The 19748-nt window shown below is 41.1% G+C and overlaps 1 pseudogene; it reads left to right on the forward strand.

Moving 5' to 3' along the window:
• The first annotated feature begins 6040 nt into the window (after positions 1-6040).
• On the forward strand, positions 6041-6336 carry LOC105750844 (annotated as a pseudogene).
• Positions 6337-19748: the final 13412 nt, after the last annotated feature.

The following is a 19748-nucleotide window of genomic DNA, read 5'->3' on the forward strand; positions in this document are numbered from 1 at the left end:
CATAAGGTAAAAATAACCTATGAAGGAAATAAAAAATGCAGGCAGGCAAAAACAGAGAGATTGGGAATTCTATGTAGTTGTTCATAGTCATCTCCCAGAGTTCTTTCCCTGGGTGTAGCTGATTCAGTTCATTACTGCTCTATTGGAACTGATTTGGTTCATCTCATTGTTGAAGAGGACCACGTCCATCAGAATTGATCATCATACAGTATTGTTGTTGAAGTAAGTAATGATCTCCTGGTCCTGCTCACTTCACTGAGCATCAGTTCTTGTAAGTCTCTCCAGGCCTTTCTGAAATCATCCCACTGGTCTTTTCTTACAGAACAATAATATTCCATAACATTCATAAATTGTGATTGTTTAATAAAGGGGAAGCATTCATCAATAGCCACACTAAACTAACCTTATTTACTTTCTAGAGCAGGGAGATGAGTTTACTTAATCTACAGAAGAGAGATAGAAGATATTTCAATTTTACCAAAGCACTCAGTAATATTGCTCATTCTGTGCACATGGGCAAACTGGGGAGATGGGGCTCAAGGATGGTAGAGATAGGGGAATCCAGACTTAGTTGAATGTCCAGGTCCAAAAAGCACTGCTCCTGATGGAGTCAATGGTGCTTCAAGGGGAGCTCTCTAAAGCTGACCCCAGAGAACTAGGTTTGGGCACTTCCAATTTAGCCCTTTTCCGAATGATTCCAATGAGACAGCCGAAGGATGCTTGTCAGATGTCTCAGCAAGAGAAAGTGAGCTACTGAGCTTATGGTAATCATCATTCACTACAATTTCTTCTTATTGAAAAAGTATTAGGGACAAATTATGATTTTACCATTGGGATGAAAAGATTGACTTCACAAGTTCAAGGTGGCAAGACGTAACTAGAAATCAGTTCTTGTGAAGAATAGATGTTGAGCTATATATGAATGACTGTGTGATAATGGGTGCCATGAAATCTCAAGCAATCCTAGACAGTATTAGGAGAGATAATATCCAGAATGGGGAAGGTTATTGCTGCTAGATGACAACTGAGGAAGCTAGCTTTGGGTTTGCAATCAGGAAGACTCATCTTTATGAATTCAAATCTGACCACAGATACTTTCTATCTGTGTGACCCCATTTGTCTCAGTTCCTAATCTATAAAATGAAATGGAGAAAGAAATCGTAAACCTCTCCAGTCTCTTTGCTCCAAGTGGGATCATGAAGGGGTTGCCACAACTGACATTAAACAACAGCAAAAAGTGGCAGATAGGAGTTGGGAGTACCCATAAAGCTAGCCCTGAAGTTGAAGAGCTGAGTTCAAATCACTCCTCAGGCACTTAATGGACGTGCAACTCTGAGCAAAGCATTTTATCCATTTTCCTTAGTTTCTTCAACTGTAAAATGGGAGTAATAATAATACCTCCCTCCCAGGGTTGTTGTTATGAGGATCAAAGTAGATAATATTTATAAAAAGCTTAGCACAGGGACTGACACAGAGTAGAGTTTAACAAATATTTTCTTCCCTCCCTTATTCCCTTGTCCATTCATGGAGCCACATCTGAAGGGTTGTACTCATTTGGGAGCATCATATCTCAGGAAGAATGTTGTTCATCTAAAACGTGTCCAGAGGAGGGTGACCAAGATGGGGAAACACATCAAGGTCATGATTTATGATTGGCTAGAGGAATTTGGGATTTTTAGCCCATAGAAGAGATAATGCAGGGGACATAGGATAACTATTTTCAAATATTCCAAATGTTAAAGAGAAGAGGGAACAGACTTACTTTGAATGGATCTAGAAGGCAGACCCCTGTAACCATGGGGGTGGGTTATAATGGAATGGGCTGTTCCCTTTGTTGGAGCTCTTCAAGCAGAGACTGAATGTCCACTAGCCATAGATACCGTAGGAAGGTTTCTTAGTCATATAAGTGTAAGACTGACTGACCTCCAGGTCCTCTCCAGCTCTGAAATTTAAATTTGCTGTGACTATATGTCCTGTTACCCCAAATCCCTGAAAAGAAGGTATTTATCTTTTAAAATTTATTTATTTATTTTAAATACATATTTCTTTATAAATCATGTTCAGAGAGAAAAATCAGAATAAAAGGGAAAAACTAATGGAGAGAAAGAAAAAGGAAAAAGCAGTAAACATAGCATGTGTTAATTTACATTCAGTTTCCATAGTTCTTTTTCTGGATACAGATGCATTTTCTAACCAAAGTCTTTTGGGATTGCCTTGGAAGGAAGGTATTAAAGAGGGATTTTAAAAGGTATTAAATACTCCTTTAGGGGGTAGCTAGATGGTATAGTGGATACAACACCAGCCCTGGAATCAGGAGGATTTGAGTTCAAATTCAGCTTCAGAAACTTAATAGCTACGTAAACTTGGGGCAAATCACTTAACTCCATTTACCTCCTAAGCCCTCTCCCCGCATACACACAAAATAAAATAAAATGCCCCTTTAACCATAGGGTCAAAACTGAGTAGGATTTGGTGCTCTCATTGATAACTTCTCCATTTGGGTTCTGGGATTTCCCACCTATGAACTCCTCTGCTCAGAGTTCTATTACTACTGCTCCCTGTCAGCACTTCCAATAGCAGCCATCTTTTCCTTCTTCACTTCTAGAGAAGGCTGGTCTTCTGCCTACTACATCACAGCCCTCACCTGCATCCTAGCTCTGCTCTGTAATTCTCCTTTCCCAGGGGGCCAACTCACCTGTTTTAAGGGTTGTGTGTCTGAGGTTTTTTTCTATGAAAATGTTTTATTAGAAACCACTTCAATACAAACAATTAAATTTGCTTGGCAACTATTGACATTTGAATGACTTAATGTCAATAAATAATGTATCACAGTAGTTCTTTCTGAAGAATTCTTTGTCCTTTAACTCTCTTTCTTCACTTCTTATATGTCCATCATTAGTGCCTTCTATTTTGCTTTTTACCTGCTGCCCCCTCCCTTCCCTTGCCATTCGCACAGATGTTGCCATGGAGACTCAGGATGTAACCATGGCAGCCAAGCAGACATTCCCAATTGCTTGTGACATTGAACTTGGCATTGGAGGAAAGCAGCAGAACTGGTACAGACTAGAAAAGAGAGAAAGTGGGTTTTTTTCTTCTTTAAAGATTCAGGAGATATTTTTCCTCCTCAGTAGAATCTAAGGTGAAAGGCAGGCTTAGAAGAAAGAAAACATGAATCCAGATTAGCTTGGGGAATTCTTGGACAGACTGAGGAAGCCTGTGAACCCTTTCTCAGAATAATGCTTTTAGATTCATAAAATAAAATACAAATAATGAAAAAGGAAATCAATTACACTGAAATATTGTTATCAAAAGTATATTTTAAAACAAGATCACAGATCCTAAGTTAAGAAAAAGATTACATTAAATTGCAATTTAAAAACATGTAGTATCTCTCCTGAGACATTTAAAATGAACCCATTTCTTTGGCTTGGGGCCAAAAATATAGATAAGAGAGAGCTGACAGCTTCATCAGATACACAAAGTAGGGAGGATGAAGTTTGCAACTGGCCAGATGTTATGAACTTTGAGTGAATTCTTACATGGTGAAGCATTTTTGGGGGTTGAAGGAAATATCTATAATATAGCTGTCCTATACCTCATATCCCTACTTCTTTGTTCTTTAAGTGTTTTAACAAGTAGAGATTCTCTAATTCTTACTCTGGAGACCCTAGCCATGGCCCAAGTCCAACCTTTGAGACATTGTCCCCAAAATTCTAATCTGGAATGGAAGAGGGTGTAATGAGCCTGTTTTCCACTCTTTAGGGTCAGACTATCCAGAACTGAATGTGGTTTATATTAATCAAGATAAAGGAGAGGGCTCTTTGTGAGAGAGGGCTCCCTCTTCCATGCCCCAGCATAATACTACTCTGTAGGGTAGATTGTTCCCATTTTACATATGAGGAAACCAAGGTGGTGAGAAGCAATCAAACAAGCAAACAACCAGTCTGCCTTTTCCTTCTGCCAGATACTCTGCTAAATGGCAGGGATACAAAGCAAGTATGGTTAACAGAGACACTGTTCCTGTCGTCAAAGAGCATACATTCTAATGGTGAAGAGAACTTGCTAATAATTATGTACATATACAAACATATGGACAAAATATATATGTATGTATTGTGCATATACATATGTGTATGTTGGGGGGAATAGGATACAGGGACTATGCAAAGCAAGCGTTTATTATTTCCCATTGAAGCCAAAAGAGAGAGTCCCTGTTCCGCAAGAAGCTCATAATCTAATGGGGGATAACTACCTATATAAGAGAGCTAGAAAGGAGAGGACAGATAAAGAGACTTGGATCTGGAGATGGTATTAAAGTCCAGAAAGGCAGAAGTGCAGCTGGGAAGGTGAAGGAAGGGTATCTAGGTCGGGCTATTCCTTGAAATGGAGATCCCTGTAGGGCTCACCCACTGGAGAAGGATTCAGCACAGCAGACAGATGGTCTAGGGCAGTGGTTCTCAAAGTCTGGTCCAGAGCATCCTCGGAATCTCTGAAACCCTGTCAGAGGGTCTACAAATTCATAATAGGTTTTTATTTTTAATGTGATCAATATCTATAACTATAACCCACATAAACAAAAACTCTTTGGACAGATCCTCAATCATTTTTAATAGGATAAAGATATTGAGAACAAAAGTTTGAGGACCACTGGTCTAGGGTGACAAAGCTTCAGGGGTAGATGGTCAAAAATGAGAAGGTAGATAAGGCATATTATTGAAGTCTGAATAACAAGAAGCCTTCCAGAGGGGAAAGGCCTCCTGCAAAAAATGGAATTTGAACTCAGTATTGAAGAGACCAGGGAAGCCAGGAAGAGAAGGTTAATGAGAGCATTATATCCATCAATGATGGTAATATGGGAACATTTGGGGGCTTTTGCAAAATATTTTAATGAATGAATAAATGAATGAGTGAATAAATGGATAAATGTATATAATTGTTTATTTTTATAGCTAATTTTAATTTACATATAAAATATAAGCAAATGTATATGTCTCTCTCTCTCTCTCTCTCTCTCTCTCTATATATATATATATATATATATATATATACCCTTTGTTTTTTTCGCCTGCATTTCCACTTTTGAATGCCTTTTCTGACCCAGCTCATTGTGCTTGTCTTGGCACAGTTTGTGGGGGCACAGTACAAAGTGTCAATGGAAGAGAACTGTCCCAGAGTCCCGCTAGCAGATGCCAGAGCTGACCACAAGTCCAGTCTTCATCCCAGCCCTGTAAATCATATATTTCCATAGCTGTGTAACCAGAGCCACTTGAATGCAGACTTGTGGACAAACTGGATTCTTTGGGGGAGCTTCATGTCATATATGACTGATGGGAAGGAGATGGATTACAATATAGCTAAAGAGCCTCCCTCCATCTGTCTCAGCTAGAGCTCAGTAAATATACCATACCCATCTCATATCTGTGGTGACCCTGCATCTATTCCCTCAAGTCAGACCCTGTCTCTGATGCAATGCTGTTCAGAATTGTGTTCACATTTTGTTTCCTCCCTATTGGGGTCAGGACAGGTTCCTTGGGGAGGCTTGCCTTGAGTGGCTGCTTTTCTTGGTCTGGTGGGAGCAGGGGAGAAGCCTTCTTCCAATTCTAAATCACATGCCTTTGATCTCCAGGGATGCTGCAACTCTCGGGCATCTTGCATAAGCCCCACTATTCTAACAGTTTTCATGCTGGTGACTCCCAAGTGGTGAACATAAAATTTCTTCTGCCAGGATAAGCTCAGTGTGTAGGCTTGGAAAAGATCTTGGGACTAGAAGATGTTGAAGCAAAAACTAAGGATATCAGTTTTTTTTTTTAAGAAAATACCCTCCCCCCCTGATTTTTTCTGACATTAACTATTTCTGAACATAACCTAGCCTGGGGATGCAGCTCTGGAAGGGAACTGGGACCACCCAGGCCAGCCCTTTCAATTTAGTTTAGTTCAATTTACCTGATTAGGGATGGTACCTCCTAAGGTTCTGACCCTGAACTGGGATACAATTCAGGTCATCTGATATGTGGCAGAACTGGTGCTCTCAAGGAGATACATGTTCTCCAAAATGGTGACATATGTGATGGGAGAGCTGACAATTATCAGTAAAGATTATAAACTTCTGGAAAAAATTAATAAACCGACAGCTTGAAGTTTCTAGAAATGAAAGATAATGCATTAAACATAAGCAGAAACCTAAAGGACCTAAACCAGAAAGAGTCAGCACTTCAACTTTATCTGAATCAGATCACTTTCATTGAGGGATGAATAGCAACTCTTGAGCAGGCTGCCTACAAGTTGGATTCATAGTCAAAGAAACTGGAAGCAAAATATAAGAAGTTAGAGAAGTGATGAAACAATTCTTCAGCACAAAGACTAACTACAAATATGTTTCATAAGAGATGAAGTGCGAGGGATAGAACTTGTCAAACTTCTCTACTTCAATTCCATAAAAGGAAGAAGGGCTGCTGATCCAAGGAGAATCCCAGCCTCCACCTTTGTTTGCATGTGTAACCTTGGCCACCCCTTGGTGTTTTCCTAAAATTGTACCCCCTGGAAATTCATCTTATTATAAGCTTTATTCTGTGCCCTGGTCCATGGCTCAGAAATCAGGATCGACCCTGGCTAGAGCAGGTACAGATTAGGGGCTCTGGTCTCCCCACCTCTCATAGGGCGCCATCTTTGATTTTTTGTGCTGAATGTGTTCCCCACTCCCTTCATAACTTGCTCTTGAACTTAAATATTTATTTATGAGGGGAATGAGAGGGGAAATGGAGGGCATTTAAAGCTAAGATCCAGAGAGAAAAGGATACGATAGGAAGGGGTGACCAGGAGGGCTTAGTTTGATTCAAACAGATTATGTGTGGACCAGTGGGATAAGGGAAGGCTGGGAGTATGAATAGTAGCTCAGGGGTTCCTTCTTCCAAAGGTGAAGGGAGAGTGGGCTTGATTATCATTCATAAGTTGGGGACTGGCAACTAGAATGGAAACTTAAAGGGAACTCCTAAAAGGAAATGAAACTCCTCCCTCTTAGTGCTGGTGACTGAGAAGGGCAGAAAAGGCAGGTCTAGTCTGACAGCATCCTAGACTCAGGGAAAGCTTTTTTCAGAGGAAGGAAGGACAAGCTCCTGTTAACTTCATTTCTCCAGGAGAGGTATGCTCAAAGCAGAAGGGAAGCTCTCATCCATGAAATGCTGAAGACACAAGAAGGAGTCCACTGAGAATCACAGTTCCCATTCCCCAAAACACTTGGCTCACATCAACTCTGAGAGTTAGGTAGTGGGAGTGATAATTATTACTCCCACTTTACAGATAAGGAAACTGAGGCTCAGATATAGGATCCTCTGAGTTGTTTATGGCTGATCATTCAGAGAATAAGGCGTGGGGAAGCAAGTCTCCTCAGTTTTGATACTTCTGCCATGATTAATGAGAAAGCATCATAGCGTAGCCATTCCCAGACCTCCTAGCAGCTTCTACTGCTGCTCTCCCTCACCTTGTAGCTGTCATCCCCAATCCTTTCCACCTCTTACTCCAGCAACAGTAATCAACAGCATTATGGCTTTTAGAAAGGATGTATCATCTAACTACCTGGGGCTCCACAGCACCACCACCCCCATCCCATCCCAGGTCCCTGGCCTCCATGCTCCTATTTCTATTGCCTCTCCTCCTTTAGCATAAATTTCTTGGGAGCAGAAATTGTCTCAAGCAATTCCAATAGACTTGTGATGGAAAAAAGCCATAAGCATTCAGAGAGTAGACTATGGAGATTGAATGTGGATCACAAAATAGTATTTTCATCTTTTTTGCTGTGTTTACTTGTTTTTTCCCTCATTTTTCCCTTTTTGATCTGTTTTTTAAATATTATTAAAGCTTTTTATTTTCAAAACATATGCAAAATTTTCAACATTCACCCTTGCAAAACCTTATGTTCCAATTTTTTCCCTCTCTTCTCCCATCCCCACCTAGACAGCAAGTGATCCAGAACATGTTAAACATGCGCAATTCTTCCATACATATTTCCACAATCATGCTGCACAAGAAAAATCAGATCAAAAAGGAAAAAAAAATGAGGAGGAAAACAAATCGCAAGTAAATAACAACAAAAAGAGTAAAAATACTATGTTGTGATCCACACTCATTCCCACAGTTCTCCCTCTGGATGCAGATGGCTCTCTTCATCACAAAACCATTGGAAATGGCCTGAACCATCTCATTGTTGAAAAGAGTCATGTCCATTTAGAAGTGGTCATCGTATAATCTTGTTGATCTCCTGGTTCTACTCACTTCACTTAGTATCAGCTCATGTTCCAGGCCTCTCTGAAATCTTCCTGCTGATTGTTTCTTACAGAACAATAATATTCCATAACATTCATACACCATCACTTATTCGTCTGTTCTATAACTCATGGGCATCCACTCAGTTTTCAGTTTCTTGCCACTACAAAAGGGCTGATCTGATTTTTCTTGCACAGCAGGATAAATGTGGAAATATGTTTAGAATAATTGCACATATTTAGCCTATACTGGATTACTTGTGGTCTAAGAGAGGGAGAAAAATTTGGAACACGAGGTTTTGCAAAGCTGAATGTTGAAAACTATCTTTGCATGTATGTTGAAAAATAAAAAGCTATTATTATTTTTAGAGGGAATTGTCCCTTGAATATCTATTCTCATCATTCACCCCAATGCCTGTCATTAAGTGAAAAGGACCAATGTCCCCCATGGCATCCAGCATCATCTCCAGTTATTTTGATTTATTTCTTGCCTCTGGAAGAGAGAGTGAGTGAGGCTGGTGACTTTGTACAAGTCTACCTCACTTAAATTCAATTCACTTACAAGTAACATCATTTTCCTGATGTTCTTCTTTAAGAATGAAGGACAAACAAGACATTAAGTACTATGTTTATCCAACCAGCATAATGCACAAAGGCTTTGTTCAAAAATAAGTCCAGGAAATTTCAAATGCTCAAATATCCTGTTATACTCACCAGGCTTCTCAGGAGGGCAAAGCCTCCTACTAAACAAACAGGTCAGATCTGGGAGGTTTCTCTTTTCTGCTTTTTTCTCCAGCTGCACCCCATGCTTGGAATAATCCCCTCATCAATGGCCACTGATCTTGCTGGCTTTCCTTAAGCTCCATTTAAAAATCCTCAAGTTTTTAATGGAGGTTACTGGAAGTCTTACTCTATCTTCTTACTTCCTGTCCTTTCTCTCTCTTTCAGTAATTTCCCGCTTATCCTGCATATGGCTTTCTTCAGTGGCATGCCATTTTCCCCATTAAACTGAGAGTGCCTTGAAGACTCTGCTGATAGGGAGTTTATTGACTGACAGCTTCTGCACCTCAGTTTGAGTGTGCTCCTCCAGCATCTTTCCAAAGATAAACTCATCCAGATGTCAGTCCTTCCATTTGTGTCAGATCGTCAACAATTTTTGCATTGAGCCACTGAAAAAGGTTAGAAATGCTACAGAAATATGTTCAAATGGGCAGAATCCCATAAATCAATCAACAGTTTTCAATTCTTTATATTCTTCTACTATGGTGATCCACAAGGGAATCCACCATTTTCAGTCCACCAATACTCATCGAACCTCTTCCTCTCTACCAGCTAGCTCCTTTCCTACTGCCTACAAATATTCCCATATGTTCCCTACCCTGAAATAATTCTCACTTGATCCTTCCATCTCTGCTATCATCCTCTTGTGCTCTTTGTCACTAATCTCAACCCCTTACAATCTAACTTTGAAAATGGCTCGCTCCAAAGTTATTAAGAATCTCTTAGTTGGGAGCAGCTAGGTGGTGCAATGCATAGAGCACAAGTCCTGAAGTCAGGAGGACCTGAATTCAAATCTGCCCTCAAACATTTAATACTTCCTAGCTGGGCAAGTCACTTAGCCCCAGTTGCCTCAGAAATTTTTTTAATTAATTTTTTAAAAAAGGAATCTCTTAGTTGCTAAATCCCAAAGCCTGTTCTCAGTCCTCATTCCTTTTAATCCCTCTGGTTATCCCTCTCTCCTCCTCAACCCTCTCTTCTCTCTAGGTTTTCAGGACATCATCTTTCCTGGTTCTCCAACCCTTCTGACTGCTTCTCCTCTGTCTCCTTTGCTGGCTCCTCCTCCAGATGATGTCTCTAACCATAGGCATCCATCAGGGTTTCTATCCTGGGTCCTTTTCTCTTCATCCTTTATATTATTTCACTTGGTTCTCATCAAACAGTTCCCATGGATTTATTGACCATCTTCATGGTGACATTTTTCAAATTTGTCTCTCCTGCTCCAGTCAAATTTCTGATTTCTAATCTCACATCTTCAAATGCCTTTTGGATATCTTAGACTGAATATCATCTTTTTAAATTTTAAAAAATATTTTAAAAAATTTTAGGTTATACATGTATATTCATTTTTTGTACATGATTCCATATGAGTCATGATGGGAGAGAAAAATCAGAACAAAAGGAAAAAACTACAAGAAAAAAATAGAAATTTAAAAGGGTGTAAATAATATGTTTCAATCCAGAACCAGTTTCTATAACTCTTTCTGTCGCTGGATGTGGATGGCATTTTCCATCCAAAGTTTACTAGAATTGTCTTGGATCACTGAATTGCTGAGAAGAACTAAGTCTGTTAAAAATTGATCATCATACAATCTTACTCTTGCTGTGTACAATGTTCTCCTGGTTCTGCTCGATTCACTCAGCATCAGTTCTTGTCTTTCCCAGCTTTTCTGAAATCAGCTTGTTTATCATCTGAATATCATCTTAAATTTAACATGGCCCAAACCAAATGTCCATCTTTCCCACCCCCTCACTTTCCCTATTACTACAAAGAACAACACTATCCTTCTGGGGTCTCAGGCTTACAACCTAGATGTCTTCCTGTACCCCCTTCTCTCCTCTGACATTGACTTCAGCCTGCTGTAGACCCTCATCAATTCACCATTGCAATACCTTTGTTAGGGGGTGGGAGAGGTCTACCTGCAAGTCCAACCATGGCATCCCTCCCCAACACACCCACCCACATACACATACTCAGTAAACTTCACTGGCTCCTCATGGCCTCCACAATCAATTGCCAAATCCTCTTTTTGACATTCAAAGTCCTCCATGATCCAATCCATCCCTCCCACTGCTCACTTCCCTCCAGTAACATCCATCTCTTGGCTATGTAATGATCAAGACACACCTTCCTCTGACTCCAGGCATTTTAGGCTGTCACATACCTGTCCTGCTCTTCCCCCTTGCATCCCTAACTCCCTACCTCTCTTTCCAGCCTTTTCTTAAATCACTTTCTGATGTAACCCTCTGCTCACCCTCAGGCCCTGTTATCCAACCTTCTGATGGACTTTAAGGACCTCTGGACATTGTCCTGAATATGCCCTGTCACTGCACCTTAAGCACCCTCAACTAAACTCTTTTTTATGATGCTCTCCTCCAATTAAACTCAAACTCCATAAGAGCAGGGACTGTCTTACTTTTTTATTAATATTCTAACATTTAGCATAATGCTTGGGGTACAGTAGGTCCTTAAACATGCTTTTTTAATTCATTCATTCATTTCTGATGTCCCTGACACAGAGTAGGAGAACAGTTAATAAGAACCTGATTGATTTTAATTCATCATAGAGGTTAAATAGAGAAGACTTGATAGCTGATTAGTTGCAAGGTGAAGAGAAAAAGAAGAAAAGAATTAAAGTTCTGGGATTGTGAGCCTTGGGGGACTGAAAGTTATGGGTTAGGGAGAAAGAAGACAATTTTGGAGTCAGGGATTGAATTTGGGGACTTAGCTCCAAGCCTAGACTTAAGTGAACATTTTGATTCTGTTGATCAGGAATTTTTTTAGGTCAATTCTTCTTTCTTCCTTCACTTTCCTCACTTACAAAATCAAATTACTGATTTTAAAGTATGTGCTGGACCCACAACTTACAATCTTTTCAGTATTTCTGTGTTTTGCCTTTCATTCGTTTTGGCATTCCTGGCCCCTCAGCTCAGGTCCTTGAATGTTGACCTCACAGAGACGTAAAGTTTGATGGTGACTGAATGAAGGAGGGGAGTGGAAAGCCAGTCTCTTCAAGGGTCTTGTACCTTGAATGTTTAGCACCTCATCCCTCCCTTCCTCTCACTCTGCTGAGTTTGGGTTTCCGAAAGGGAATTTGTACTGCTTGGCTTTTTAACCAAAGTCCACTTTGGTATCTCCCCTTACCCCTCAAGTTCAGATTAATCTGTGGGTGATCTGATTAGATTGCATGAGGGGGAAGACTTTGGTCTGGATATCAGCCACCATGGCATCCTTATCTAAAATCAAGTTCATAGAACCATATCAAATTTTTTAAAACCCCTGGTATACAGTGATGACCACTGACTGGCCAGGCCCTTTCTCCTATTGGCTTACCTTGGCACAGACCCATCCCCTAATACCTGATGGACAGAGTCCCGGATTCACCTGGCCCAAAGGGAACCCAGATCTCTATGGCTGAAGTACCGTTTAGCTGCATTTCTTTTTTTTTTTTCTTTTAAAATAAATCTATTAATATCACTTGTTTTTATGGCACTACTTTTGAGCATCTTCCTCCTTCCCTAGCCAGGGAAACATCCCTGGTGACAAGGATTTGAGAAGAAAGAGGAAAAACAATCATTTCCGCAAAACTTCCCCAAAACATCCAATGTGTCTGGTAATAGAAGCACAATTTCACACCCAGAATCAGCCTCCTCTGCATAAAAGGAAGGAAGGTGATCTCCTCATCTCCTCCAGGGCCAGGCTTGGCTGTCACAATCACACAATATTGTTTCACTTTTTTCTCATTCTTTACACATAGATGGTTGTAGACACTGGAGAGATTGTCTCCCTTGATCTGCTCACATTTTTTGGCCGCATTTATTTCATTATTCTCTTGTTTCTCTGAATTCTCCACACTCTTTCCTATGGCCCAGTAACATTCTGTTGCATCTACTTAGCACTCAATAGATGCTTCTTGACTGACTCTCTTTGTCTCTTTAGCTATTAGCACAAAGCCTAGAATACACTAGGCACTCAATAAATGCTTCTTGCCTGATTCTCTTCATGTCTTAAGCCCTTAGCACAAAGCCTGGCATACAGTAGGCATTCAATGGATGCTTCTTGATTAACTCTCTTTCCTTAGCCCTTATCACAGAGCCTGGCACACAGTAGGCACTCAATAGATGCTTCTTGACTGATTTTCTTTGTGTCCTTAATCCTGGGGGGAGGAAACTGTCACGGGAGCCACCTGCCAGTGGCTACTGGGGATCTAATTCTGACCAGCAGAATAGATCCCTTCATGTGAGAGGATGATGATGATACAAGGAGACTGAGAGACAGTTGCATTCTCTGATCTCCCTCCTCTTCCCTCCAATTTATTTCATTCCCAGTTCACAGGCAACATCTTCTTCAGTAAAGGCTAATTTGCAATTCCTTCAGGGGTATTATGATTCACTGCAGTGGGGGCTTTTGGAGAACTGACCCACCCCTCAATGGTACAGTTCCCTTTATCTCTTTACCCCTTTACAGGCTTTCTGGGTTTCAGACTTAGGTGTGAGCCTTAACAGCAAACCTCTCTGGGCAGATCTCTTCCTGGGAGAGATGGGCTCCAGTCCCAGCTAGGACTATTTTAAAAACCACAATAGACCAAGTTTTGGCTTCTCACAGAGTCTACCCTTTTCTCTCCCCTCCCTTCATATTGGTGCCCTCCCTCTGGGGCTGTGTCTTCTTTATACAGATTTGTTTGCATGAGGCTGCCCCCCATTCGAAGTGAGCTCACATTTGGACTTTTATTTGGAATTTGTGCAAAGCACAGTTTCTGGCACATAGCTCATTTACTTCCCGCCAATGAAATAACTCTGAGATTCTGGTACCAGGTCAAGAGTTACCTTGAGAATAAGGGCAACACTTTCTATAGTGCACTAGGGTTCCATGAGAGGTAGCTAGGGCTTTTTCTTAAAATCCCACAAAATAATTTTACTCTATACAAATATATACACGCTCTTTCTTTCTTTCTTTCTTTCTTTCTTTCTTTCTTTCTTTCTTTCTTTCTTTCTTTCTTTCTTTCTTTCTTTCTTTCTTTCTTTCTTTTCTTTCTCCCTCCCTCCCTCCCTTCCTTCCTTGGCTGGATAGCTTAACATCCCTCCTGAGTTTCTGTTGCCCAGTCTGCTCTCTATATTGCCTTTGGAGGCACTCTGGTTTTCCTTAACTGGCTTTTCCATGACATCTGCCCTCCTTACCAACCCTTCTTCAGTCAATTAGTCAAGAAACATTTATTAATCACCTCATATGTCACAGGCCTGGTGCTAAGCATGAGGTATACTAGAAAAGACAAAAACTAAACAAAAAGCCCAGGCTTGCTCTCAAGATCTAACAGGGGAAACATCATGCTCCCAGTTAGGTAACAACAAACTGTATGCAAGACAATTTGAAGACAATTAAGAAGGAAAGCATAAAGTTTTTTTTCTTCTAAACATATTTCCACATTTGCCATGCTGCATTTTTAAAAAAAGATGAAAAAAAGGGAAATGAGAGAAATAAAAACAAGCTAGCAAACAACAGTAACAACAAAAAAGTGAAAATACTATGTTGTGACCCACATAGTCCTTGTTCTGGTTACAGACGGCTCTCTCCACCATTAATCTATTGGAATTGGTCTGAGTCACCTCATTGTTGAAAAAAGCCTCGTCCATCACAGTTGATCATCACATATTATTGTTGCTGTGTTCTTTTGATTCTAGAAAGCATAAAGTTAAGAGGGATCAGGAAAGACTTCCTCTAGAGTAGAGCTTTTAACTGGGTTTCAAAGGAAGCTGGGAAAGCCAGGAGGTAAAGATAGGGGAGAAAGTACCAGGTACAGGGGATATCTTGAAACTGGAGATAAGAGTTGTGTTATTTTGTTTGAGAGACAGCACAGACTGTGTGGAATATCGAATAGTGAGAGATGAAAAGAAAGGACACTGGAAGGGTTGGAGGGTGTCAGATTGTGGATGGCTTTAAAAGTCAAACAGAAGGTTTTCTATTTGAGAAGTGGAGGTACCCTGAGGGAGGGATGTCCTGGAAAGACAGGAGAACCAAAAAAGAGTGATTGGCAGTGTCAAGGTTGCAGAGAAGTCATTATATTTGTCAACTGATAGATCACAGACAACTTTGGAGAGAGCAGTTTGGGTGGAATAATAAGGTCAGGAATCAGACTATAGAGTTAAGAAGAGAGTGAAAGGAGAGGAAGTGGAGGCATTCTAAATCTTAGAAGCCTTCTCAAGGAGTTTAGCCCTGAAAGGAAGGAAAGATATATGGTGGTAGCTAGTGGGGATGGAAGGATCGAGTGAGGGTTTTTTAAGATGAAGGAGACATGGGCATGTTTGAGAGAGTCAGGAGAGAGGGAGATATTGAAGATTAATGAGGCAGTTGGGAAGAGAAGGGGCTAGTTTATGGGAGGAGATTGGACAGAATGGGATCATTTCTACATAGGTTGCCTTGACAAGAGGAAGGGCCACCTTTTCACACAGACAGTAGTGAAGAAAGAGACAGCAAAAGAAATCTGGATGGTATGATTGAGAAGGATGGGAGAAGAGGGAATTCTTAGCCTAAAACACAAGACAAAGTTTTCATCTGAGAATATGAGGAAAGGAGTTTGTGGAAGATTTGAGTGGGGAGGAAGAGTTTAGGAAACCTCTGTGAGTGGGAGAATGAATCAATTAGGAGGTGTGACAAGATTGCCTTCCTATAGGCAGGATCTAGTTGATATTTGTTTTGAAGATTTGTTGATGATGTAGTCAGCAGTTTCCTGACTTTTTCTAGCTTTGTTCTACTATTTGAGTGTAGGAGGGAAGAGTGGCAGTGATTCAAGGTTGAAGCTTGGTAGGGCAAGGTTTTTCATGGATCAGGGGCAAGGGACTATAGAGAACTGGACACTGTAAGGCTGGATGCAAGAAGTCAAAATGAGGAAGGAGTGATGACTTGAGAAAGAACTGATAGGTAGAGGGATTGGAGGTTGAAATGAAGAAAAGGAATAGAGATTGGGGTTGCATAGCATAGGGAGAGGTAGAATGAGAATTGATTGTGATCAAACAAAAAAATGTCAGAGCTAGTGTTACATTTATGGTACATTTTGTGGGTGAAGACAAAATCAAGGGTATGGACCATTTGAAGTCAGGGGGAAGTCATGGGAAATGGGTAAGCTAAGGAGCTGAAAATTTGGGGTATTTGAGGGATCACAATCTTGTATGTTGAACTCTCCTGTTATGGGGGAGGGCAGAAGTTGGGGAGACTTCTTCAGAGCAAACAGCAAGAGATGACTTCCCTATCCTCTGAGGAATCATCTCAAAGACTGATAGTTCTGAATTCATAAATGACCGCTGGGTCCATCTACATTTGTCTACCATTTTGTTAGCAAGATGTGAGATGCAGAAGGATAAACTGGGAAGAGCTCAGAATGGCCTCAAGCTGGAGGAGCTGGTCCAAATCCTTCTTCCTGACGTATGATTCTGGGTCCCACCTCTCTGGATCTCAGCCTCCCTCTTAAAATTAGAGCAGAATGAGAAAATGGATGAGATGATTTCTAAGGTCCCTCCAGCTCTTCCTGGGCTGCCCTCTGGTACACTTTCCCTTCATTCCATATCTTGGCTTCCTGTTGAATAATTGCCAGGTTGAGATGGACTCATCAAATAAAAAGACCCTGGAAATAAGCAAGGTCCAATCAATCTTTAATGAAAAACCAACAAACATCTGAAGTCTTGGCCAGGGGAGCAGAGGTTGAAGGCAAGGGCAGCTCAATGGCCTGCCCAATCTCCTCAATGAGTGCCAAGCCACAGAGGGCTGGCTCCCAATCCAACCTCAAGCAATTACACAAGCTCAACAAATTCAAGTTCTCTCTGTGTGTGTCTCTCTCTGTCTCTCTGTCTGTCTTTATCTCTCTGTCTCTTTCCCTCTGTCTCTCTCTGTGTCTCTCTTTGTCTCTGTGTCTCACTGTCTCTTTCCACCTCTTTGTCTCTATGTCTCACTGTCTCTCTCCACCTCTCTGTCTTTCTTTCTCTGTGTGTCTTTCTCTTTTTCTCTCTATGTCTCTCTCTATTTCTCTCTGTTTCTGTTTCTTTGTCTGTCTCTCTGTCTGTCTCTGCCTTTCTGTCTGTCTGTCTGTTTGTCTGTTTCTTCCCCTATTAACTGGGTCACCAGCATTTACAACCAAAAAAAGAGTTTCCTGTAGTCATTGGTATTCAATAAGCCACAATCTAAGTATTCAGTTTTCCGCTCCCAAGAACCATGACCCACCATTGTAAAATGGATTGATGAGTAGGATGAAATTAGATAAATAGTGACTTATTTTTCTCCCATGTCCTGTTCAACCCCTTCCCAAATGGTATAGTAAAGGGCTGAGGAAGACAGGTCTTGGAATCTATTTAATCTTTAAAACTAAACAGAATACTTGGAGCAAAAATCTTGAACCCTTGAGGGGAAACTGAGGCAATCTTAACAGCACATGACTAAATCCTATGTTGTTTCAGACCATCTGACAGCAGGGCAGTACAGGACACCAAGACTCAGACCTGGAAGAGTCTTCCAGAATGAGAATTAATCAATTGATCAGATGAGGAAATGTGAGAGCTAGTGATCATAGAGGTGGGACATTTATGGGTAATGGCAAGATCAAGGATGTGGACCATTTGAAGTCAGATAGAAGTCATAGGAAATGGGTAAGTAAAGAAGCTGGAAGTTTAAGATATTTGAGGGATCATCATCATGTAAGTTGAAGTCTCCTATTATGGGGGTGCAAAAGTTGGGGAGGCTCCCTCAGAGCAAACATCAAGAAAGGTTTTCCCTACCTCGTGGGGAATCACTTCAAAGACTGAGAGTCCCGACAAATGGATGCCTCCTGGTTCCCTTCAGATCTCCACTCAAGCCCCACCTTCTGCAAGAGGTCATTCTTGGTCCCTCTGCCCCTTCATTCTTGGTTCCTTCCCTGAGAGATCGACTCTCAGTTACAGGGTAACTGTATTTATATAGGTATAAATCTTTAAGTTTGCAGCTGATTATGTCTCCCTCATTAAACATTGACTTTCTGGAGGATGGTTTTTTTTTTTTTTTTTTTTTTTTTTTGCCTTTCTTTGTATCCCCAACACAGACCCTGGCATAAAGTAAATGCTTAATCAGTCTTGTCAGTTGACTGTGCTGGCCCATACATCCCCTTGAATTGCTTCCTTCCCTCTGCATCAGTCACATATATTTTTCCATGTTTCTCTGAGTTCTTCCCATTTGACATTTTATTTATAGATGAAAGAAAAAATTAGTTGTAGGAACTTTTACATCAAGATATTTTTCTGCTGTTCTGGAGGAAGTCAGTGAAGAGAGGGAGAGGAGCCCTGATATATGAGCGTGAAACCCAATTTCTTGGTAAGACCAAAGAACGGAATAGCCATGATTAAGACATGCATAGACTGGAGCGTTGAAAGCTGGCCCACCATGGTGGGTGGTGAGTGCCAGGAGGAATGTCTGAGGGAGGGCCCTTTGCTCCCTTCCATGCTGGGATATTCCAGCAGGCAAACTTGTGAAGAGCCAAGATTACCTCAGGACTTGGCCTTCTTCAATCACTTCCATTGTTCTGAGCTTGGCCTTCCTTCTTGAGCCCCAGAAGAAAGGTAACTTCTCTCTTGACTGATGCTAAACATCCTACCAAACTGAGTGTGTGACAGGCAAAGTTCCTCTTCTCTCTGGGGTGCCTCAGTTTCCCCATCTGTAAAATGTGGGACTACAGGGGAGAAAGGAGTGTGGTTGGACCCATTGACCTCCGAGGGTCCAGTCAACTCTGAATCCAGAATTCTCTGATAATTGGGGTTTGGCTTCCTGAAAACAGACCTCAGCAAGGAGCTCATTGGGGGATTTCTACTCACCAACAATGGCCAACCAACTGGGATTCTGATTCAGAGCATTTTTGCTGATGACTGCTAGTGGCTTAGATTTCTTTTCACATCTTGCCTTTTCATCTTCTTTGATCATTTATCAAATGAGAGAAAATAAATTTGTTAATTAAAAAAATTCAATTAAATGTAAAAAGAATCACCATCCTGAGCCCTCCCTTTCTTGGAGCAGAACACTCTCTTGGGCAAATTGGGGGGACAGCCACTAGTAAAGGAGGATGGGAAGAAACGGAGAAGCAAAACTTGGAAGAGTAGGGGACCTGGGGGCATGCAGGTAGGAAGAAATGCTGGGGGGGGGAGGGGAAGAGATACTGCAGCTGGGGCTCTTTGCTTAGACCTGGGAAGACAGCATGGTCTGGAGAAAGGATGACAGCTCTCAGTCAGAGAAAAAGTTCCAATCCTTTGTTCCAATCCCCTCTCTGACTTTAAAGTCCCCTCCGGTTTCAAATATAGCTATGATTCCATGAATTTAGGTATTGTTGCCATTATTCAGTCATTTCAGTCCTGTTTGACTCCTTGTGACCCCATTTGGTGTTTTCTTGGCAAAGTGGTTGGTCATTTCCTTTTCCAATTCATTTTATAGATGAGGAAATTGAAGGAAACAGTTAAGTGACTTATCCAGAGTTGCACAGCTAAGAAGTGTGAGACCAGATTTGAACTCAGATCTTTCTGACTCCAGATATGGCACTCTATTGCATTTCCCAACTGCCTTATATTAACCTCTTAGGACACAGTAGATAAAGTAGAAATGTTGCGGGGTGTGTGTGTGTGTGAGAGAGACAGACAGACAGACAGACAGAAAGAGAAAGATAGACAGAGACAAAGAGAGAGATAGAGACAGAGGGACAGAGGCAAAGAGAA

The sequence above is a fragment of the Sarcophilus harrisii genome, chromosome 6 (genome assembly GCF_902635505.1).
Source record: "Sarcophilus harrisii chromosome 6, mSarHar1.11, whole genome shotgun sequence".
NCBI classification, from domain to species: Eukaryota; Metazoa; Chordata; class Mammalia; order Dasyuromorphia; family Dasyuridae; genus Sarcophilus; species Sarcophilus harrisii.